Source organism: Lissotriton vulgaris, chromosome 4_1 (assembly GCF_964263255.1).
Source record: "Lissotriton vulgaris chromosome 4_1, aLisVul1.2, whole genome shotgun sequence".
Taxonomy (NCBI): domain Eukaryota; kingdom Metazoa; phylum Chordata; class Amphibia; order Caudata; family Salamandridae; genus Lissotriton; species Lissotriton vulgaris.
Window position 1 is genome coordinate 271,094,301 of NC_141691.1, and position 24,638 is coordinate 271,118,938.

Below are 24,638 nucleotides of genomic sequence, written 5' to 3' on the forward strand. Positions count from 1 at the left end.
GTAATCTTTAAAAATACTTTTAAATTGTTAATTATTTTATTTTTAATAGGTAAATAATTACTATTAGTAGGTAATTTTTATTATTAAATAATTTTTATTTGTATTTTAAATTGATTATTTATTATATTTTAGACAATTGTAAAATATTTTAATTAATTTGAAATTGGTGTTTCTATTTATATTATTTATATTTAAATAAGAAGTATTTACTTGCCCTACTGCCCTCACTGCAGTTGGAATAGTAATGTTTACCCCTACGCTATCCAACGCTTTCCCTACTGTTGCACTCACTGGAGTGGGAATAGTAATTTTTACCCCTACGCTATGCAACGCTTTCCCTACTGTTGCACTCACTGGAGTGGGAATAGCAATTTTTACCCCTACGCTATCCAACGTTTTCCCTACTGTTGCACTCACTGGAGTGATAATAGTACATTTTACCCCTACGCTATCCAACGCTTTCCCTACTGTTGTACTCACTGGAGTGGGAATAGTAATTTTTACCCCTACGCTATCCAACGCTTTCCCTACTATTGCACTCTCTGGAGTGGTAATAGTAATTTTTACCCCAACGCTATCCAATGTTTTCCCTACTGTTGAACTCTCTGGAGTTAGAATAGTAATTGTTACTCCTACGCTATCCAATGCTTACCCTACTGTTACACTCACTGGAGTTGGAATAGTAATTTAAACCCCTACGCTATCCAACGCTTTCCCTACTGTTGCACTCGCTGGAGTGGGAATAGTAATTTTAACTCTCCGCTATCCAACGCTTTCCCTACTGTTGCACTCTCTGGAGTGGTAATAGTCATTTTTACCCCTACGCTATCCAATGTTTTCCCTACTGTTGCACTCTCTGGAGTTGGAATAGTAATGTTTACCCCTATGCTATCCAACGCTTTCCCTACTGTTGCACTCACTGGAGTTGGAATAGTAATTTTAAACCCTACGCTATCCAACGCTTTCCCTACTGTTGCACTCTCTGGAGTGGGAATAGTAATTTTTACACCTACACTATCCAACACTTTACCTACTGTTGCACTCTCTGGAGTGGGAATAGTAATTTTTACCCCTACGCCATCCAACGCTTTCCCTACTGTTGCACTCTCTGGAGTGGGAATAGTATTTTTTACCCCTACGCTATCCAACGCTTTCACTACTTTTGCACTCTCTGGAGTGGAAATAGCAATGTTTACCCCTACGCTATCTAATGCTTTCCCTACTGTGGCACTCACTGGAGTCGTTACAGTAAATGCAACCCTTTTGATATCCTACGGTAAAAATATTGTATATGTTTTGTAAATAATATGTATATATATATATATTAAACAACGCCGAAATCCCCCAATCCTCGGGTTTTTCCAAAAATGAGAGCACTCCAAGTCAATATAGCGTAGGCTCGCCAGGTCTTTAATTCACAAAAACCTTGTCAGCAAAATCAGTCTACAAACGCGTTTCGGCGTTGCCGCCTTCGTCAGTGTGAACTGACATTGATTTTGACCATTATTTTAAACGAAGCCGTGATTGTCATAAGTCACGTGTTTTCAACGAAAATAAACATCAACATAAAAAAAGGCACATGTTGTAATTATTTCATCACTTTCACGGCGGCCATCTTAAAACTGCTTATATGCTAACTGTAATTTGTCAATTCCAATGCATTAGGAGCACTCATGTATATCAGAATGTTGGTTTAGTAAAAATCTCAACATAATCACATCTGAAATTACGTTTTCATCAATATGCAGCATCCTATGCTTTCTATTTGTATTTTAATGGCACCAGTGCCCCGGGTGCCTTTGAAACGAGGTGTTCACTGCGATTTCTCAATGAACATCGCGAAAGGTTCACAGTACCATGGCCCATTAAGAGACAAACCATAATTATTGAAATATAGTACAATCAAGCCCTGAATGGGCATAACAATATACTTTTGAACATTCATACAATTACTGTTTGGAATTGTCACAGTGATTCACCAATGAGCAAAATAAATTCTTTTTTTAAAAAATATATGTGGTAGCGAGGCAGACACCTCTGTCTAAAGAAAGGCAGTATAGATGTCTATTTTTCCAGGTTTACAAGAAAATAGTGTAAGAGACTTGAAGGGATTATTTAGATGTGAGTCCACATCTCTTCCTCATTATTCATCCCTCCCGGGGTCTTGGTTTGTAACTGGATGATAAATCTTGATTCTAGAGTTCTTAGTTTTTTCACCCAGTTGCCCCCTCTTTCTGTTCTGACTAATTGGTCCAAAATGAAATAGGTCAAGAGATTGCTATTGCTGTTATGTTCCTGTTCGAAATGACGGGCTACTGGGTAGCTTGGATCCTTTGAGGTGATAGCCCTCATATGTTCAAGGACCCTGAGTTTAGTTGGTTTTACTGTGCTCCCTACATATCTCTTCCCACAGGGACATATCAGACAATAGACCGTATAGTCAGAGTTACAGTTTACCAATTTCGTTATTCTACCCTTCTTTTTCCTGCCTGGAATTTGATATTCCTTGACCTTTTGAGGGTTTTTACAGGCCTTGCACTTAATACAAGGAAAGAAGCCTGAAACAGTTACTTTTCTCTTTCTTTTCTTTTCGTAGTGACTGTTCACTAAGTGATCTTTAAAAGAATTCCCCTTTCTATATGTGATTAGAGGATAATCAGATATCGACTTCCCGATTACAGAATCTGATTTCAAAATCTTCCAGTTCTTCCGCATTATATGGAAGACTTCTGGGGATTTTTCTGAAAAGTCAGTGATTAGTCTGATCTTAGCGTCTGGAGATCTGGGTTTATCAGTTAACAGGTCTTTTCTCTCCACTAGATTGCTTCTCACTTCTGCTTGATCCAAAATTCCTCTCCCATAACCTCTCTGTGAGAATCTTCTCTTGGACTGTTCCTTGGCTCTCTCAAACTCCTGTGTGGTTGAGCAGTTGCGTTTCATTCGCAAAAACTCTCCCAAGGGGATGTTATTTATGACACTGCGGGATGGTAGCTGCGTGAGTGCAATATAGTATTGCCCGCCGTTGGTTTTCTATAGACGGCGGTTTGTATTCTGTCATTTTCCACATAGACCCGGAGGTCCAAGTAGAATACCTCACTCTTGCTAACATTGCTTGTGAAACTGAGATTCAGGTTATTTTGGTTCAATTCAGAGATGTATTTCTCAGCCTCATTCTGTGGTCCCCGCCACACCAAGAACAAGTCGTCGATGTAGCGGGTCCACAGGACGATGTTGTCCATTCACCTGTCATTTTTCCCCGCCCAGGCCACGTGCTTCTCCCACCAGCGCACAAATAGGTTCGCGTAGCTGGGGGCGAAGCACGTGCCCATCGCGGTCCCCTGCAGTTGTAAATACAGTTTGCCTGCGAACAAAAAGATGTTATTTCTTAAACAGAAGTCTGTGAGCGCCAACAACATAGCGTTGTGGCTTCGATACTTAATAGGTCTGTATTCTAGGAAGCTTTTCATTGCCATGAGACCGTCTGTGTGTCTAATAGACGTATATAGGCTGGCAATGTCCAAAGTTATTAGGATCATGTCCTCTTCCCATTTTACATCCTGTATAATTCTCAAAAAGTCTTTTGTATCCTTAAGATACGAACTGAGATCTTTCACAAATGGGGCAATGAAGCTGTCGATATAGCTCGAAGTTTTCTCCAATAAGCTGTCTTTACCAGACACGATTGGTCTACCAGGAGGCCATATTTTGCTCTTATGCACCTTTGGTAGGTGATAGAACGTTGCAATTTGAGGGAAATCGCACTTCAGGTTCTTCCAATCTTTAAAGTCCAATATTCCTTTATCCTTCCATTTCTCAATCAAATCATTGAAAAAAAAAAAAATATATATATATATATATATATATATATATATATATATATATATATATATTAAAAATATATATATTTTTTTAAAGTTACATTCATTATTTCTCAATTTTACGTTTATTTAAGTATTTTAAATATGTTTAAATTAATTTAATTTATTAATATATTACTTTTAATTTACGTTTAAGACATTTAAAAAATTCGATATTTTGACAGTCTATATTTTTTACACTCGATATTTTGGAGTCGATATTTTTGTACTTACCTGTTTGAAGATAGGAAGTCGATATTTTTTCAGTCGATATTTTGACCTCGATATTTTGTCCTCTCAATATTTTGTCTGTCGATGTTCTGTCAGTGATCCCTTGGGTGAATAGCCAAGTCTTAAGTAGCCTACGGAATCTAGGGAATTCCGTGCAAGTTCTAATGTCCAGAGGAAGAGTGTTCCAGAAGCTGGGTGCCAATACTGCAAACCTGCAGCCACCTCTTCCTTTCTGTTTATAGGAAGGAATGGTTAGGAGGTACTTGTGGGCAGAGCATAAGCTCTGTGCAGGTAAATATTTCTTAATAAGTCTGGATATGAATTTTGGGCTAGCACCATGCAAGGCCTTAAAGATAAGGCAACCAACTTTAAATGCACATCTTTGTGGGATAGGAAGCCAGTGTAGCTCTTTCATAATGGGAGAGATGTGTTCCCATCTGGGTTGATGTGATATCAACCCAGTGGGTGCTCCAAGTTCAGATCAGTGTGATGTTCTACTGGGCCAGTTTTAGGAGTTGATGCAGGATTTGGTTGTGCCCTTGGCACCAGCCAAGATAGTGGCTCAAGTGATCTTTTGACGTTCTTAGGGATGGAACTGGATTCCAGAAGAATGGAAGTGCATTTGCTAGTGGAAAAAAATTAAATGCAAATCGTGCTGATTGATCAAATGTTGGGGAAAGAGAATGTGAAAGTGCGGGATATACAGGTCCTTCTAGGCCACCTACATTTTGCCTGTAGAGGAGTAACAGACTTGTTCAACATTGTTAACTTGGCTGTCATTAACATTGTTAACAGACACTCAGCAAGATACTTGCTGGAGATGAAGTTGTTGTGCTTGATTTTTTTTATGTTTGTGTTTTTATGTCACATTCGGGTCACGACACAGCACATTGCGGGAGTGGATGATGAAATGGCTTATTTTCTCTCTCGTTCAATGTGGCAGAAATTCTGTGGGGTTGCACCATGGGTGGACGAGATCAAGACCTCAATGCCAGTTAACTTGTGAAAGGCTGGACCGGTTGCATGATGCAGTTGGTTCTGGGTTCCTTGTCAGATTCCACAAGATAGGTTTATGGGCCAGCATGGGAAGAATTTTTGAAGCTGGGTGGCTGAAAGCGGGATGCCAGCAAAGGTAGGGGAAGTGTGGATGTGATAAAATGTATAATGTTGGTAATTGATCGGGTCTTTCAGCAGGGACTATAGTGGGCAAGTTGGCTGGTGTGGTATTTTTTGGGAAGATATATTGAGGTTAGAAGTGATCAGCAAAGGAATTGGGCAAGCGTATGCTTGAAGGATGAGCATGAAGGAGTGGAGGCACAGTTAAGGTTCGGGACCAGTGACTCTCAGAATCTTAAGGTTCCGGAAATGTGTGTAGATGGTAAGGAAGCAGTATTGTTCTTAGGGGTCATGGTGTGATTGTTTGCTGGCACATTTTGGGTATCGGAAATGGTGGGTTCCAAAAATTAGGAGGGAATGAATACAATGGTGTAAGTTTGGTTGTCCAGGTTCAAGAATGGTCAGTCTGGTTGGGGAAAATGTGAGAATCTGCAGCGGTGTCAGAATGAGAGGTTATGCCCGCGGCACTAGTACAAAAAGTCTAGAAAAGGGACAGGAAAAGGAAGGTCTTCTGGCATGAAAATAGTGGAAAGCTTTCGGCTGCATACATTTTGGGGACATTGAGGAAAGCATTAACAGCTTTGGGATTACAATGTATGGATTTTGGCACTCACTCCTTTTGCTTTAGAATAGCAACTGAGACTAAATTAAGAGTATGTTCAGGTATGGTGAACTCACCGACAAATATGCAAAACCAATAAAGCTCATAAACCAGACTGTGCAAAAGCTGACGCCCAGCTCGAATCATGATATTCTATCTGCGACAAGATCCATGAATCGGACATGGCGGGCGTTAAAAACTGATCCAACTGATCCTACAAAAATAACAAAATTGAGAGTGGCCCGCGGTCACCTTAAGAAAGTCAAAAGTGAGCTACGCAGAAATCAATGGAACTCTTTCTGGGCCAAATTACAGCAAGATATAATAACGAACAACTCCGCCCGGTTTTGGCGCACAATCAATAGCGTATCTGGGGGCGTACCCAAAGTTGCTTCCTCATGTATATTGGAGTCAGAGCGGGTTGATTTCCTCCAGCATCACTTCAACCACAGGGAAGCAAATTCTCTGTTCCAGAGCTTCCCCTCCAAAGACAAAGCGGCTCAAAAAGGGGCTGATTGGGCACCTGACCCGAACATCTTAAATCCCCCAATGAAGGAATGTCTTAACGATGCTAAAAGAAAAAAACGGACACAACAAAAGAGAGTTTCTCGACCCCAAGCATCATTGAGCTTACAACAATTCAGAAGGCAGAAAATGAAAAATGTATCAAAAAGGGACGGAAAGACGGTGCCCCAGGTCCAGGAGGAATCCCTCAAGCCTTGTTTAAGGAAGATGCAACATTCCGGGCTGCGAAGCTAAGCACCTTATTTAATTCAGTCTTGCAGAATAACATCATATCGGCCTCTTGGCGTGGATCAATCCTTGCACCAATCATTCAAAGGCGGGGACAAAAATTCCCCAAAGAATTACCGCCTCATCGCCCTTATCGACAATGAAGCAAAGTACTTTGCGGGAGTGTTGCTCAATTCACTCAGAGCATGGGCAGATGACAACTCTGTAATTCCTCCAAATCAAACTGGCTTTACAAGGAATACTGGCACCTCAGTCAATCTCATGACCCTCTCCTGCCTGATTGACCAAGCGAAGTTCAGGTCCTGCCCACTCTATATGGGATTCATTGACTTCCAAGCGTCCTTTGATAATGTGAACAGAGCTAAGCTCTGGCAGAAGCTGTCCAGACTAAACATTCCAGCTGACCTCCTAAGAGCGATACAACTCCTAAATCAGGATACATGGGTCAGGATCAAGATCGGGGACGGCTCACGACTATCCCGCCCAATTCCGACGGAAAAAGGCTTAAAACAGGGTTGCGTCCTGGCCCCGACACTTTTCAACTTATTTCTATCCGACCTTCCCAAAGCCCTTAACAAGGTCAATTCTCATGCTCCCAAAGTATCTGGCTTGCTGCTGTCAAATCTTTTATATACTGACGACGTGGTTCTTCTCAGCAAAACTAAGATCGGAATGCAAAGGCTCCTGGATGCTACCTCTGAATATTCGGAGAAGAACGAGCTCCTGATCAACAACAAGAAGACCAAAATCTTGGCGGCTCGCCCAGGGAAATCAAAGGAATTGTCTTGGACGCTGAACAAGGAAAGTATCGTAGAATCCAAAAGTCAAAAGTACCTTGGAGGAATTTTAACAATAATGACAAATACAAATCTTACTTAAAGGAACAAAAAAGGAAAGGTGCCGCACTTGCTTTCACAATTGGTTCAATTCAAAAGAAACTACAAGGCCCAACTTTTGCACCGACAATACAGGTCGCCCAGGCAAAAATTATTCCAACCCTAACCTATGGCAGTGAAGTCCTAAAATGGTTGGACTGTGGCCAACTGGACAACATCATCACAAAGATCTATAGATCAGTGTTCAAGTTACCAACCCAAACATCACCAGCCCAAATTAGGTTGGATCTGGGAATTTGCCACCAACCACTCGCTAGAGCCATGACATTTCTCGTGTGCTGCCACAAATTGAGGTCATCGAAGGAAGGAAGCTTAGGACACCACCTGTTGGCAAGTCTTGACACGAACTCATGGCAAGCAGGACATGACTATTGGGCAAAAAGCTTAACAACCTTATGCCTAAATGACCTCTGGAGCATGCATGCAAGCCAGAAGGAATTCAAACGGCTGGTGAAAATAAGCACAAAACAACTTTCAATAGTGGAAGATAAGGCTCGTCTAGCAAAAAGAAATCATGGTTGGTTGACTTTGCAATCTTACACCCTGTTGACCCCACAGCAGTACCTAACTGTATCTTTTACTGCACGAACGAAACTAAGTTTTTTAAAATTGAGACTGGGTGTCATAAACCTGCTGGTACACTTGCCAAAATGGAAAAGAGAGCACGGCCGAGACTTATGCCGTCTTTGTGGGTATCACAAATATGACATCATACACATCACATGCCTTTGCCCGAAACTGCTGATTGAAAGACGGGCCCTTCTAAAGCACCTCTGGAATACAAAAACCATCAGAACCTGTAGAGCAGCAGTAGTCTTGGCCTGCTTTGACCCTAGGAACACCAAACTAAACTGCACTTTAGTAAGGTTTATAGATCATGCAGCTAGAAAACTCTGTGAGGGGCCCATAGCCTGTGATCCTCCATCGGCATAACGTTTTGGCAGAATCCACCGGTTATCCCCACTCTTATCGGACCAACTTACTCCTCTTTTAATGAATTCTTGATATTTTAAATTTTGTATTTGCAACGGTTTTCTTTTAATCATGCAATAAAGTTCTTCTTCTTCGGTATGGTGACTGGAAAGTTGGAGGTCTGATAGCTAAAGGAAATACGTGAGGGTTGGATTGTCACTTCTTGAGGGTCACTCAGTATAATATTTTTGTATTGCGGGAGGCGTTGCAGTCACTAGGCATGAGCACATAGAGATGTGAACGTGCCTCTATGGGCAGCCCAACATGCAGAATGATGAACATTTAGCAAACAACCTGCTTTTGACAACCTGGCAGTGCAGATAAAATGGATTGGGAAAGGTGGCATGCAATGCCATGAGCTACTGCCAAAACTGTGCTTGCTCTAGAGAGGATCCCTATGCCTAGACTTTTTACTGCTAGAGTTTAATGGAGAATGACCTTGTAAACATGGCTCTATTTCAAAGAGTATTGAGGAGGTATTGTTAGAAGGAAAAAGAAAGTGGGCTGAGGTGACTATAGTTTGGATGGAGCTTTTGTTGCAAAGGAATGGGTAGAGTGCGAAAAAAACCTGGAGCGATTGATAGGGCACGAGACAAACATAACAGAGAGGTGAGGAGGTTTTGCAGGGATGAGGGTATTTGCTAGTAATGCCACCCAAATATTTAATTGAGTCAACAGACTTCCTCAGAGTTGATAGAGGGCATTTGTCTATTTTGGGTTTGGGGCTTTATTTGCTACAGTTGAGAACCATGTTTGGACAGTTACTCCGGGTGCATTCATAGAGCTGGTTTTTGGGAGGTACAGCTAAATCTAGAGGTTTTTCTTGAGATGGTTTGGTTGTGCAAGTTTTTCAACTTTCTTTTAGGAAGTAAGGCTGTTTGATAAACAGTTGAGATATGGGGGGCGAGGTTAGGGGGATGTTGGAAGAAAAGAGGAAGGCAACGTTTGGAAGTATGTTCAGTCACAGATGGAGGCAGGAAGTTGCGAGTGAACAAAGTTTGTGCATGGTATGGACATGTGAGGGGCTATTTAGGGGAAGGGCACAGTTATGTTTGTTTATGTATAGTGGGACCCCATTTAACTTTAGTCTGTATGGCTTATTGCCAAGGCTTGAATAATGATTCAGAAAAGGGGGTGGTGATGAACAGAGTGTCTGAATTAGGCAGACCACTCTTACCCAGTCCAAAGATCAGGGCTTGATCCATCACCGTTATTTAGCTCACTGCACCATCCCAGCTCAGAACCTGGCTATATGCAAATAAGTCTGTCCCTGGCCCAGTGCATCATGGGAACAGGGCAGACTAAACTACCAAGCCAATTCTTCACCAGAAAGGAGACAAGCTTCTGGGGGCAGGTTTCTGGCATTTCAGCCGTCGTCGGCACGGCTTGCTTGAATCCTGATGGTGCAGTGAGCAAGGGACTCATGTCTGAGTATACCCTGCCACACCTATAGTGGCCAAAAACGATTCAGAAAAGGGGGTGGTGATGAACAGAGTGTCTGAATTAAGCAGACCACTCTTACCCAGTCCAAAGATCAGGGCTTGATCCATCACCGTTATTTAGCTCACTGCACCATCCCAGCTCAGAACCTGGCTATATGCAAATCAGTCTGTCCCTGGCCCAGTGCATCATGGGAACAGGGCAGACTAAACTACCAAGCCAATTCTTCACCAGAAAGGAGACAAGCTTCCGGGGACCGGTTTCTGGCATTTCAGCCGCAGTCGGCCCGGCTTGCTTGAAAACTGATGGTGCAGTGAGCAAGGGACTCATGTCTGAGTATACCCTGCCACACCTATAGTGGCCAAAAACGATTCAGAAAAGGGGGTGGTGATAAACAGAGTGTCTGAATTAAGCAGACCACTCTTACCCAGTCCAAAGATCAGGGCTTGATCCATCACCGTTATTTAGCTCACTGCACCATCCCAGCTCAGAACCTGGCTATATGCAAATCAGTCTGTCCCTGCCCCAGTGCATCATGGGAACAGGGCAGACTAAACTACCAAGCCAATTCTTCACCAGAAAGGAGACAAGCTTCCGGGGACCGGTTTCTGGCATTTCAGCCGTCGTTCGCCCGGCTTGCTTGAATCCTGATGGTGCAGTGAGCAAGGGACTCATGTCTGAGTATACCCTGCCACACCTATAGTGGCCAAAAACGATTCAGAAAAGGGGGTGGTGATGAACAGAGTGTCTGAATTAAGCAGACCACTCTTACCCAGTCCAAAGATCAGGGCTTGATCCATCACCGTTATTTAGCTCACTGCACCATCCCAGCTCAGAACCTGGCTATATGCAAATCAGTCTGTCCCTGGCCTAGTGCATCATGGGAACTGGGCAGACTAAACTACCAAGCCAATTCTTCACCAGAAGGGAGACAAGCTTCCGGAGACCGGTTTCTGGCATTTCAGCCGTCGTCAGCCCGGCTTGCTTGAATCCTGATGGTGCAGTGAGCAAGGGACTCATGTCTGAGTATACACTGCCACACCTATAGTGGCCAAAAACGATTCAGAAAAGGGGGTGGTGATGAACAGAGTGTCTGAATTAAGCAGACCACTCTTACCCAGTCCAAAGATCAGGGCTTGATCCATCACCGTTATTTAGCTCACTGCACCATCCCAGCTCAGAACCTGGCTATATGCAAATCAGTCTGTCCCTGGCCCAGTGCATCATGGGAACAGGGCAGACTGAACTACCAAGCCAATTCTTCACCAGAAAGGAGACAAGCTTCCGGGGACCGGTTTCTGGCATTTCAGCCGTCGTCGGCCCGGCTTGCTTGAATCCTGATGGTGCAGTGAGCAAGGGACTCATGTCTGAGTATACCCTGCCACACCTATAGTGGCCAAAAACGTTTCAGAAAAGGGGGTGGTGATGAACAGAGTGTCTGAATTAAGCAGACCACTCTTACCCAGTCCAAAGATCAGGGCTTGATCCATCACCGTTATTTAGCTCACTGCACCATCCCAGCTCAGAACCTGGCTATATGCAAATCAGTCTGTCCCTGGCCCAGTGCATCATGGGAACAGGGCAGACTAAACTACCAAGCCAATTCTTCACCAGAAAGGAGACAAGCTTCCGGGGACCGGTTTCTGGCATTTCAGCCGTCGTCGGCCCGGCTTGCTTGAATCCTGATGGTGCAGTGAGCAAGGGACTCATGTCTGAGTATACCCTGCCACACCTATAGTGGCCAAAAACGATTCAGAAAAGGGGGTGGTGATGAACAGAGTGTCTGAATTAAGCAGACCACTCTTACCCAGTCCAAAGATCAGGGCTTGATCCATCACCGTTATTTAGCTCACTGCACCATCCCAGCTCAGAACCTGGCTATATGCAAATCAGTCTGTCCTTGGCCCAGTGCATCATGGGAGCAGGGCAGACTAAACTACCAAGCCAATTCTTCACCAGAAAGGAGACAAGCTTCCGGGGACCGGTTTCTGGCATTTCAGCCGTCGTCGGCCCGGCTTGCTTGAATACTGATGGTGCAGTGAGTCCCTTGCTCATTGCACCATCAGGATTCAAGCAAGCCGGGCCGACGACGGCTGAAATGCCAGAAACCGGTCCCCGGAAGCTTGTTTCCTTCCCAGTGTAAGAATTGGCTTGGTAGTTTGGTTTGCCCTGTTCCCATCATGCACTGGGACAGGAACAGACTAATTTGCATATAGCCAGGTTCTGAACTGGGATGGTGCAGTGAGCTAAAAAACGGTGTTGGATTTAGCCCTGATCTCTTGACTGGGTGAGAGTATTCTGCTTAATTCAGAAACTCTGTCCATCACCACCCCTTGTTGTTAAATATTTTGTCCACCCTAAGCGTGGAAGGGTATACTCAGATGTGAGTCCCTTGCTCATTGCACCATCAGGATTCAAGCAAGCCGGGCCGACGACGGCTGAAATCCCAGAAACCGGTCCCCGGAAGCTTGTTTCCTTCCCAGTGTAAGAATTGGCTTGGTAGTTTGGTTTGCCCTGTTCCCATCATGCACTGGGACAGGAACAGTCTAATTTGCATATAGCCAGGTTCTGAACTGGGATGGTGCAGTGAGCTAAAAAACGGTGTTGGATCTAGCCCTGATCTCTTGACTGGGTGAGAGTATTCTGCTTAATTCAGAAACTCTGTCCATCACCACCCCTTGTTGTTAAATATTTTGTCCACCCTAAGCGTGGAAGGGTATACTCAGATATGAGTCCCTTGCTCATTGCACCATCAGGATTCAAGCAAGCCGGGCCGACGACGGCTGAAATGCCAGAAACTGGTCCCAGAAGCTTGTTTCCTTCCCAGTGTAAGAATTGGCTTGATAGTTTGGTTTGCCCTGTTCCCATCATGCACTGGGACAGGAACAGACTAATTTGCATATAGCCAGGTTCTGAACTGGGATGGTGCAGTGAGCTAAAAAACGGTGTTGGATCTAGCCCTGATCTCTTGACTGGGTGAGAGTATTCTGCTTAATTCAGAAACTCTGTCCATCACCACCCCTTGTTGTTAAATATATTGTCCACCCTAAGTGTGTAAGGGTATACTCAGATGTGAGTCCCTTGCTCATTGCACCATCAGGATTCAAGCAAGTCGGGCCGACGATGGCTGAAATGCCAGAAACCGGTCCCCGGAAGCTTGTTTCCTTCCCAGTGTAAGAATTGGCTTGGTAGTTTGGTTTGCCCTGTTCCCATCATGCACTGGGACAGGAACAGACTAATTTGCATATAGCCAGGTTCTGAACTGGGATGGTGCAGTGAGCTAAATAACGGTGTTGGATCTAGCCCTGATCTCTTGACTGGGTGAGAGTATTCTGCTTAATTCAGAAACTCTGTCCATCACCACCCCTTGTTGTTAAATATTTTGTCCACCCTAAGCGTGGAAGGGAATACTCAGATGTGAGTCCCTTGCTCATTGCACCATCAGGATTCAAGCAAGCCGGGCCGACGACGGCTGAAATCCCAGAAACCGGTCCCCGGAAGCTTGTTTCCTTCCCAGTGTAAGAATTGGCTTGGTAGTTTGGTTTGCCCTGTTCCCATCATGCACTGGGACAGGAACAGACTAATTTGCATATAGCCTGGTTCTGAACTGGGATGGTGCAGTGAGCTAAAAAACGGTGTTGGATCTAGCCCTGATCTCTTGACTGGGTGAGAGTATTCTGCTTAATTCAGAAACTCTGTCCATCACCACACCTTGTTGTTAAATATTTTGTCCACCCTAAGTGTGGAAGGGTATACTCAGATGTGAGTCCCTTGCTCATTGCACCATCAGGATTCAAGCAAGCCGGGCCGACGACGGCTGAAATGCCAGAAACCGGTCCCCAGAAGCGTGTTTCCTACCCAGTGTAAGAATTGGCTTGATAGTTTGGTTTGCCCTGTTCCCATCATGCACTGGGACAGGAACAGACTAATTTGCATATAGCCAGGTTCTGAACTGGGATGGTGCAGTGAGCTAAAAAACGGTGTTGGATCTGGCCCTGATCTCTTGACTGGGTGAGAGTATTCTGCTTAATTCAGAAACTCTGTCCATCACCACCCCATGTTGTTAAATATTTTGTCCACCCTAAGCGTGTAAGGGTATACTCAGATGTGAGTCCCTTGCTCATTGCACCATCAGGATTCAAGCAAGTCGGGCCGACGACGGCTGAAATGCCAGAAACCGGTCCCCGGAAGCTTGTTTCCTTCCCAGTGTAAGAATTGGCTTAGTAGTTTGGTTTGCCCTGTTCCCATCATGCACTGGGACAGGAACAGACTAATTTGCATATAGCCAGGTTCTGAACTGGGATGGTGCAGTGAGCTAAAAAACGGTGTTGGATCTAGCCCTGATCTCTTGACTGGGTGAGAGTATTCTGCTTAATTCAGAAACTCTGTCCATCACCACCCCTTGTTGTTAAAGGCTAGATTAATAGCAGTTGTTGCACCTGTGTCATTCAAGTCATGTGGTCTGATACTGTGCTGTCTCGCCTGTCCCATCTTGCGGTACCTGACAGTCTGAGAGTATGTAAGTATCTTCCTCTGAAGTCCTCTAGGACTTAGAAGTTTGCTCATGAGGTTCTTTAGGCACCAGAAGAAAGTTTGGAAACTCTTGAAAAGTTTTTCTCCAGAGCATCAGTGGAGGAAAAGTATACGATTTGCAATTCCACAGTGCCAGATCTTACCTTAGCATTGCCCCATGCTGAGACCTCTGCACCTCTGAAAAAGTGACTCAATCTACATTGTTACTTGGAAATCTTTCAGAGAGAAATCAGAGAAGCTCCAGACTGCCAGCAGGACATATCTGCTTCCTATATCACGCCTTCAATTCCATGGCAGCGGCTACAATTTAAGCTCCATTTTGCATTGTCTTAGAAGAAATGGCAATTTGTTTTTGACATAGCCGCTTTCTATAGTTGGACTTTCTTTGGGCCCAATACACAGAACTAACTTAAGATAAAATCCTAAACTTAGTAAAGTAAGTTACTCATTTTGGTATTCACAGAAGGCACTCACTCTCTTTGGTATTCGCAGATGGCACTTACCTATTTTGGTATTTACAGATTGCATTTACTCATTGATGAGTAGGTGCCTTCTGTGAATACTAAAATGAGTAACTTACTCATTTTGAGTAACTTACTTGTTTTGAGTTAATTACTTATTTTGGTAGTCACAGAAGGCACTTACTCATTGATGAGTCAGTGCCTTCTGTGAATACCAAAATGGGTAAGTGCCTTCTGTGAATTCCAAAATGGTAGTAAGTTTAGGACTTTGTCTTAAGTTAGTTCTGTGAATCGGGCCCTTTGTCTTTTCAACTTACAAGTGTTCACAGTGACCAATCATCTGACACATTCTCCATCACAGACAGCTTGAATTCGCACCTTTCTCCCGGTCTACTGTGACTATTGATTATCATTGATGCTTTTTGCTCTTTGGTGCTATTTTCACCTAAAACATCAAAAACTCATATCTATTGTTCTCAGTGTTGGACTTTTGACATTTGGTATCATTTTAATAATTACATTTTACTCTAATATTTTTATTTGTTACGGGATTTTCATTGGTTGGTGTTTTTACTTTTTTACATGCATGATACTGCAAAAATAATTTACACAGTGCCCTAAGTTAAACCTATCTGCTCTGTGCCATAGGTTAATTTAGTAACCTTGAAGTTAACAAGTAGTTTTGTTATTCCTTGAGATGGGTAGTCATAACTCTACAGACCACCAAAAACAATGTCTACATGAGACACATTTTAAATTGAATTTCTTATTTTCCATTACAATTCTCCACAGCTTGAGGTATGTTTATTCCAGGTTAGAAGGCATTTTGTGGGTATTAAATTAAGATTGTAATAGTTTTGGCACAGGATCCACATTTATATACTGGTTTAGTACATACACCCACATATATTATGTCGAATCAGATACATTTGACAAGTCAAACTAAAATAATTGTAGGCTTTGATTCTTTCATGCTCTCCTGGCAGGGACCAGGGGTTAGAGGAAGGAGAGCAATTGCCTGTTAGAAAAGGCAGCTTTGGAGGAGTTAGTCAAGGATTGCCACCTGGAATGAAGTACATAAAATTAGCCCTGGGAGCAGCTCTCGGAATTTCACTTCATGGAATTCCGCGGAGCTCCTAAAAACTAGGCCTACTTCCGCTGAGTTCCGTGAGCCGGCTGAGTATTGCTCGGCCAACCTTTCATTTGCCAGGACAGATGCTGGCTGAGTGTAGTCTCTATAAACACTTAAAGGAGTCCGAAGATTAAATCTGCTTTTATGGCAGAGACAGATACACAAGCGTCTTGTCTCCTGAACATAAGAGCAGAGTTTTCCACCCACCCCTACATAAAATGCTTTGACTGTATGGTATGAGAATATATAGAAAGAAAGAGAAAAAAAGGATGGGCATTCTATGGAAACTGGATTTTTAGATATGTTTTTATAATTAGGGAAATCCTAGAAATGTTGAAAGAGCTAAGAGATATGAGTATTGTAATGCCTGATGAAATAGGTGTTCAGGTAGAGGTTTCAAGTTTCAAGTTTATTTTATTTGCATAGTTCGTTAAAACCATTGCAACACAAAAATATTACATTACTGAACAATTTTTGTATATAAAATCTCCTTAGTTATAAAAACGTAAAAATTCTATAAAAAAGAGTGTACAATAAAAATTCAGGTATTACAAGTCAAGTTTTTAGGCACGTTATATCCAGAATTGCATGTCATCATTGTTTTCACCACTGTGATTCTTGAATATATTACTTTGTTTATAGATGCGCAGGTAAATGTAAAAGTTGGACTTCAGCCGATATTTTGATTTCAGGCAGTTTCTTTTGGCATGCTGCCAAGAATTTTACCAGAGCGCAGTTTAGTTGAGGGTCACTTGGGGCAAAGCAAGCCAGGACAGCCTGCCTCTTAGTTTGAATTTCACGCTGGTTGAATTTAACTTTTAATATTTGTAGCCGTTCATGTGAGAGTAGGTTGCAAGAACATAATAGATGCAGCAGGTCTTCCGATGCTGACCCGCATAGGCGGCACCTAGGGTCCACCTTCTCCTTCAGCCGGGGTGGAGAGTGCTGAGTGCCAGGTAGCAGGCCAAGCCTAAACTTCATGAAGCTGATTTTTGTATTCTTAGCATAACCCATGTTAAATTACTTCTGGGCTGCTTGCTCACAGTAATTGTTCAGAGTCATCCAACCATGAGACCTTACCATTAGGGCTCCATTACGATGTCCGGTGAATCGCCACCGCCATGGTGGTGATCCGCCCGAGAGAAATGCCCGCCGCCACCCTTTTCCCCCGCCACATTACAATGGCGGGGGACCGCAACGGAGGGAGACACCGCCCGCCACTTTTCCGCCCCGGTTAATATGGTGGCGTGTCTAAAAGACACCGCCAGACATATTATGATGAGTGGTGTGCAGTGCCTTTCCGCGGCGGCGATGGCGCCACCGAAAGGCATGCTGTCTTCCCCCCCCAGAGTGAAGTACAGGTGGGGGTGCAGGTGGGGGGTACCTGTGGTACCCCCCTTCATTGTCATTTGCAAAGCGGCAGGCTCCGCGCGGGGCCTGCCGCTTTGCAAATGACAATGTTAAAGTGCATTTTCAGCATTGTGGCGGGCGTTGCAGAGAGCACCGCCCGCCACAATGCTGAAAATACAGGATGTGCCTGCCACAGTGGTGGGCACATCCTAATGGCACCCCCGTGACCCCCACCCTTATGGCGGGCGGTCCCGATTTACGATTTACGATGGGATGACGGGCGGGCAAAGTCCGCCCGTCATCCTAATGGGCCCCTTGGTGTTCAGGTAGATGTGAACATCAAGTGTGTATCTAGAGATCAAAGGCAATAACCAACAAAGAATCCAACTGGGACTCAAATCCACAAGACATCCCAATGTCAGGGTGCACATGCATGATCTGTGTTCATCCATGACACACAAAAATCCACATCAGGGATCTAGACACCATTATAGCTGGGGGAGTCAGGAGAAGTGTACATGTCCATCACTATACAAGGACTTTTCTTTCACAAAAATGTGACTTCAAATTAAGGTTGATATGGAAATGGGAGGTACAGTTGAGTGCAGTCAACGCTGTTTGATGCTTGACAATTTCCCACTACCCATGTTTTGTGGGAGAGCAACATTCTTTATTCTGTACTACCCTAGACATTGCTTTTGTTATAGTGAGCAAGCACAATAAACTCCCTTGTCTATAAGCCAATATGATTATTGAAAGGATATGATATGATATGATACGGTTTTTATAGAGCGCGACTTACACTCCAAGGAGCATCTTGGCGCTAGCAGTAAGAGTGTCACAGAGGAGGGGAGAAAAGAAATGTGCGGGCGACTAGAAGGGGGAGGGGGGGGAGGGGGCTGACTGAGTTGTGTTAAGTTAAATTAGTTTGAGGACGTGGGTGTCAGATGCATTAAAAATCCAGGTTTTGAGAGCCTTGCGAAACAGGTTTTCTGAAGGGATTAGACGCATCTGGGTGGGGAGCTGGTTCCAGGCTCTAGCTCCCAAAAAACCTAAAGATTTTCCACCTTTGGTTGAGAGCCTAAATCTGGGGACCACCAGTAGGTTCAGGTTGGAGGACCTGAGCGATCGAGAGGGGGTGTATCTTCCAAACCTTTGGGACAGATAGGTGGGACCCGACTGGTGGTAGGCTCTGAAGGTGATAAGTAGGATTTTAAATAGTACTCTCTTATGGATAGGCAGCCAGTGTAGGGTTCTGAGTGCTGCTGAGGCAGATGACTTCCTGGGCAGCCTCAGTACTAGGCGGGCTGCGGTGTTCTGCACCATCTGCAGTTTGTGCAGGACACTTTTGTTGGAACCTGCGTAGATGCTATTGCAGTAATCCAGACGGGATGTGATGAGGGCCACTGCTATTGTCTTTCTGGCCGTCAGGGGGAGGAGGTCAAAAAACTTTCTCAGGCCCTTGATGATGTTAAAGCAGGACCCTGCCACGGTGCCTGCTTGTTGCTTAAAGGAGAGAGCTTCGTCAAACTTAATCCCGAGGTTGCGGGCTGATTTGATTGTGTTTGGCGGGACCTCAGCATCTTGGGGCCACCACTGTTTCGGGCAAAAAAGGTTGTCCTGGCCAAAGGGGAGGATTTCCGTTTTCCCTGAGTTACACTTGAGGTAGTGAGTTCTCATCCATTCAAAAGTAGCAGTGAGACAGTCTCTCAGATTTTCTTCAGCTGTGGTAGTGTTGTCTTGAACAAGGATGAGCTGAGTGTCATCAGCGTACGATATTGTGCTGATGTTGAAGGAGGTGATCAGCTCTATCAAGGGGGTCATATACAGGTTGAAAAGAATTGGGCTTAGGCTAGAGCCCTGTGGCACCCCTGTATTGAGTGTCTTCTCGTCTGACCGATAGTTCCCCAGTATGGTGACTTGCTTCCTATGGCTAAGGAAGTTTTTTTAGCCAGTTTAGGGCAGTTCCTGTTAGCCCCGAGTCTGCCAGGCGGCCAATTAATACGGGATGTGAGACCGTATCAAAGGCCGCCGACAGGTCGAGCAGGATCAGGACGGCTTTTTTACCTTGGTCCATTGCTGTCTTGAGGGTCTCCACCGTATGTAGGAGGGCTGATTCCGTGGAATGTTTTGCTCTGAAACCTGCCTGGCTCGGGTGTAGTAGGTTGTTTTCCTCCAGAAATGTGGTCAGCTGTTTGTTTACCGCTGCCTCTGTGAGTTTGAACAATAGTGGAAGCAGTGATATAGGGCGGAGGTTGGAAAGTATGGTAGGGTCAGCTAGGGGTTTCTTTTGAAGGGGTTTCTCGGCAGCGAGTTTCCATTCAGATGGAATGGCAGCAGTGGCAAGGGAGGAGTTGATGATGTTATTTATAGTAGGGTTAACTGTGTCCACTATGGTTTGGAGCAGCAGAGGGGGACACGGATCAAAAGGGGAGCCTGACTTGATGGAGAGGATAGCTTGGCGAGTTTCGTCAAGACTAACCGGAGCAAATTTGCTTAGCTGCGGGTTTTTGTTGGTAGGTGGTAGATTTTCCTGAAAAAGGGATTCAGGGGGGTCTGGAAAATCTTTAATGAGGTTTTGAATTTTTTGTTCAAAGTAGTCTGCTATCGAATTGCACAGGGTAGGTGAAGGTGGAATGTCTTGTCTGAGGATTCTGGGATTCATGAAGTCATCGACTATTTTGAAGATTTGCTTTTGATTGTTGTTGGACATAGTGATGGCCTCAAGGAAATGATCTTTTTTGGCGGTTTTTATCATTGCGTGATAGTGTTTCCTAGCAGTTTTGTAATCTAGGAGTTCAGTATCACTATAGGTACGGCGCCATTTCTTTTCGAGGGTTCTAACCTCTGTGCTGTTGTCTTTGAGGTGGGGGGAGAACCATGGGGCACGTTTTTTGTTTTGCTTTTTTCTCGCTTTTTGCGGGTTGGGGGGTCCGCCGAGATCTGTGATCCATTTACAGAAATTGCTGTAGTCTGTTTCAGTGCAGCCAGTGGGGAGGGGCTTCGAGTTCTCAGCGGCGAGGTGCAGATTGGGGAAGTTTACTAGTTTCTTCCAATCTGTCTGTGCCTGGGTGTCGACTTTTGGATTGGGAGTGTTTGCCCTTTTTTTTAGAGCGAGGTTGAAAGGGATCAGCCAGTGGTCGGTCCACGTTTGAGGCAGGGGAGCTGCTACAGTTAGGGTAGTGAGATTGGTGCAAATGCAATCCAGGATGTGACCTGCTTTGTGTGTGGGCTTTTTGGTCAGTATTTCCAGCCCCAGGATATCGGTTAGTTCATTGAGCCATATTGTGTTAGGGTCGTTAAGTTTGTCCAGGTGGAAATTTAAGTCGCCTAATATGGTGAAGTTGGCGTATTTCATGGTGAGAGTGCTGAGTGCCTCTTCGAAGCTGAGTGAGAAACCGTTCTGTGGTCCTGGTGGGCGGTAGATGAGGGCGCCGGCAAAGGTGTTCTCGTCATTTATCTGAATGCAGAAACCCAAGCTTTCTGCTCCCTTAATGTCCGAAAGCTCGAACGTGGAGCACTTCATGGAGTCACGGTGGATAATGGCTAGGCCACCACCTCTTTGTTCCTGTCTATCGATTCCTTGAAAGAGGTATCCCTGGGGGACAGTCTGGGCTATAACAGGGTTGCACCATGCTTTTAGCCAGGTTTCTGTTACAAATAGTAGGTCATAATCGTTTTCTGTGATTAGGTCATAGATATGAGCTCCATTTTTGCATATTGACCTGGCATTGATTAGGGCTCCTCGGACAGGAGTCGAGTCCTCCGTAACGGTTAACGGTTTCTCTGGGGTGAGAGAGATTTTGCATGAGTGGCAGCATAAAGGCCCTGACCATTTGTCAACATTGATCACATTGTGACAGTTATTGCTGTTGTGGTTTAGGGAGAGGATTTTTTCTCTAGTGAGAGTAGGCATTGAGTTGGTGCATACCTTAGGTTGAACGGCGTGGCATGCCCTGGGCCCGGTCGTGGCACGGACGGGCACAGACGGGCTTGCCTTAGGCGCGCCTTCGGCGCGCAAACGGCGCGCCCGCTGCGCTTGCCCGCTGCGCGTTCTGTGATGGCACATATTTATAGGAAGGGGAGGTGTCTGGAGAGGGCGTGGCCTAAGCTAAGGGGCATGTCCGTGCTCCTCGCTACAATGGCGTCAAAGAGCCTGGCTGTTTGGGTCCCGTTTCAGCGCTAAAGTCCGCTGTACGGTGGTGAGGGATGCCTGGGGTAACAGGTGAGGAGGTGTTCTTTTTTAAAAACAAAGAAATAGTGCAATAATCAAATTTTAAAAATCGCGCTTTCACAGCTCCCGGCTTCCGCCTCAGGAGACACACTTACATACAGGCGTCGCTTTACTCGTGGCGCTTATATGGTAGGTTTGCAGTGGGCGTGGCCTAAGCGAAGGGGCGTGTCCGTGCTCCTCGGAGTGTTTAGACTGAGACAAAAACCGAATACGTAACAATATAAATACCTGTCAAATTAGGACGCTCCTGAGGCGGAAGCCGGGAGTTTAGCACACAGAATTGTTTTTATCATTGCACTTGTATTTTTGCACAGCTCTTTGTTATATAACTTTTAAAATTGAAATATTTGTGGTAAATTGTTCGTGGCACTCACCCTCCTGTTATTACCTGGGGGCTCGAGGCACAACTGAATCCGAGCACCGAGGGCCGAGTTTCGGGCTATTAACGCTCACTTAGAGCCTTCCCCGGGGGTGACGATTTGGGCCGCCATCTTGGGGGTAAAGGCAGGGTTGGCGCTCTAGCGCTCGGGCGATTTTTGGCCCGACTGCTATAAAATGAAAGGCACTTCCCGTCCGCGCAGCGGGCGGGCGCAGCGGGCGCGCCGAGGCAAGCCCGTCTGGGCCCGTCCGGGCCCGACCGGACCTAGGGCCAGCCACCATGCCGGCGGACAACCGACTCCCGGTAAGCTACTCCAGGGAAGAACTCATGCTACTACAGGACAAGAATGGAATGTGGTGCTCCCAGATGGACTACCTCGATGAACATCTCTCTCGATGTAAATACTGTCCCGACATAAATAAAGACAGGGAACCTTGCAGAGATATTGGGATGGCATTATTAAACTGCAGGTCCCTACCTAAACACACAGTGGAGATTAGTCTTCTCATTGAAGACAACAAACTAGACTTACTCTTCCTCACTGAGACGTGGTTGCATTCGAATTCAGACTATGATATCAACACCGCCCTGCCTAATGGTTTTTTCATCCAGTGTCAGCATAGGGTACAAGGGAAAGGCGGGGGTCTGACAATAATTTATAAAGACACTTATTCTTGTAGAATCGAGGAGGGTGGTATCTTAGATTCTGAAAGTGTCCAATTTCATATACAAACTTCCCCCACCAAATCAGTGGTAGGACTCCTAATTTATCGCCCACCAGGCCAACTAAAACAGTTTACAGGATCCCTACTAGAAATTATATTGGGGACAGCAGCACAGTCGCCCAATTTTTTAGTCCTGGGTGACCTGAACCTGCACTTCGATGATCCCACTGACAAGGCGGCCTCTGACCTCAGTATGGACCTCAAAGCACTGGGTATAGCACTTCTAAACACAGAGAGTACACACACTAAGGGACATTTGTTGGACCCCATTTTCTCGAATAGTCTCATCACGGCTAAGCCCCCACTACCACTCCCATGGTCGGACCACTTTATGGTCCCCTTCTCCTGGAAAACTCCATTAGAAGGAAAAAACGCCTCCCGACCACGAACTCTACAGAGAGCTTGGGCGAAGCTATCAGTGGAGGAATGGACCCAGGTGCTAGAACAAACGGCCCCTATGGCAGAAACGGACCCTCTCTTAGCGGACCTAAACTTTCAGAATTGGCTTACTAATTCCCTCAACACAGTATTGCCCCTGAAAAAGATCACAAAGAAAAGTGGCACCTTATAATCACCATGGTACACCACTGAACTGAGGGATCTTAAGAAAAACTGCAAAAAGCTGGAACGCACCTGGAGGAAGGATTGGGCAGCCAACAGTAAGCTCTCCTACCAGGCGGCTTTAAGACTGTATAAAACTGCACGGCAGAAAACCCAAGCAGCCTTTTTTGAGGAAAAAATTAATGCATCCGCCAACTCCTCTAGGGAGACCTTCAAAATTGTTAAGCAACTGCTTAAATCCCCCACCCCAACTACCAACCAGGAGTGCACAGAAGCTAGATGTGACCTGCTTGCAGAGTACTTCGACACTAAAGTCCAAAGAATACTTCACTCCCTCCCACAGGCTGTCCCCGCTGCTGGCGAGGAAGTCCCCTCTGCCCCGATCCATTCACCCCGGCTGGACAGTCTTGGAACCATCACCATGGATGACTTCCGCAATACGCTCACCGCAGTGAAGAGCGGGTCTCCTTCTGACCCTACTCCCATGTACATTCTCAAAAAAGTAGCTGACACCATCACCCCCCTTGCAACGGACTTACTGAACGCTTCCTTTGCTAAAGGGGTGGTTCCACCCAGTTGGAAGCAAGCAAGAATTAAGACCCTTTTAAAAAAACCAGGCCTAGACATGGCCGATTTGGCCAACTATCGTCCTATCTCGCTGCTGCCTGGTCTAGGAAAAATTGCTGAAAGAATTGTAAATAAACAGCTCTCTGGGTTTTTAGAAACCAATGACCTGTTGAGTGGCTCGCAAACGGGCTTTCGCCCGGGCCAGTGCACCGACACAGCCCTCATAGTGGTAACTGAGGAGGCAAGATGCATCTTGGATTCAGGGGGGTCTGGAGTTCTGATCCTCCTGGATCTAAGCGCTGCATTTGATACGGTGGACCATAAAATACTAGTCCACCGCCTTGCAAGACTCGGGATCACGGGACTGGCCCTGAAATGGTTGGAATCCTTTTTGGATGAACGAGCATTTAAGATCTGGGAAAATGGCATTATGTCCAAATCTACTCCCCTCCAGTGTGGAGTCCCCCAGGGCTCATCCTTGAGCCCTACCCTATTCAATGTTTATATGGCCCCACTGGAGGAGGTAGTAGCCCCGTTCGGGATCAAATGCGTCACCTACGCTGATGACACCCAACTAGTCGTCTCGCTGACGCAAAATTCGGGATGCTCAGACAACCTTTCAGCCTGCCTCTCGGAAATTTTCTCCTGGATGACCAACTCCACGCTTAAATTAAACGGAGCAAAAACCGAGATTTTAATGCTGGGTCACCAACTCTCCTCTCTACCCACCACATCTTGGCCCCTGTGTATGGGAGAGGTGCCCTCACCAAAAGACAAAATCAAGAGCTTGGGGGTATGGTTCGAGCCCGAACTAACCTTCAGGGCACATA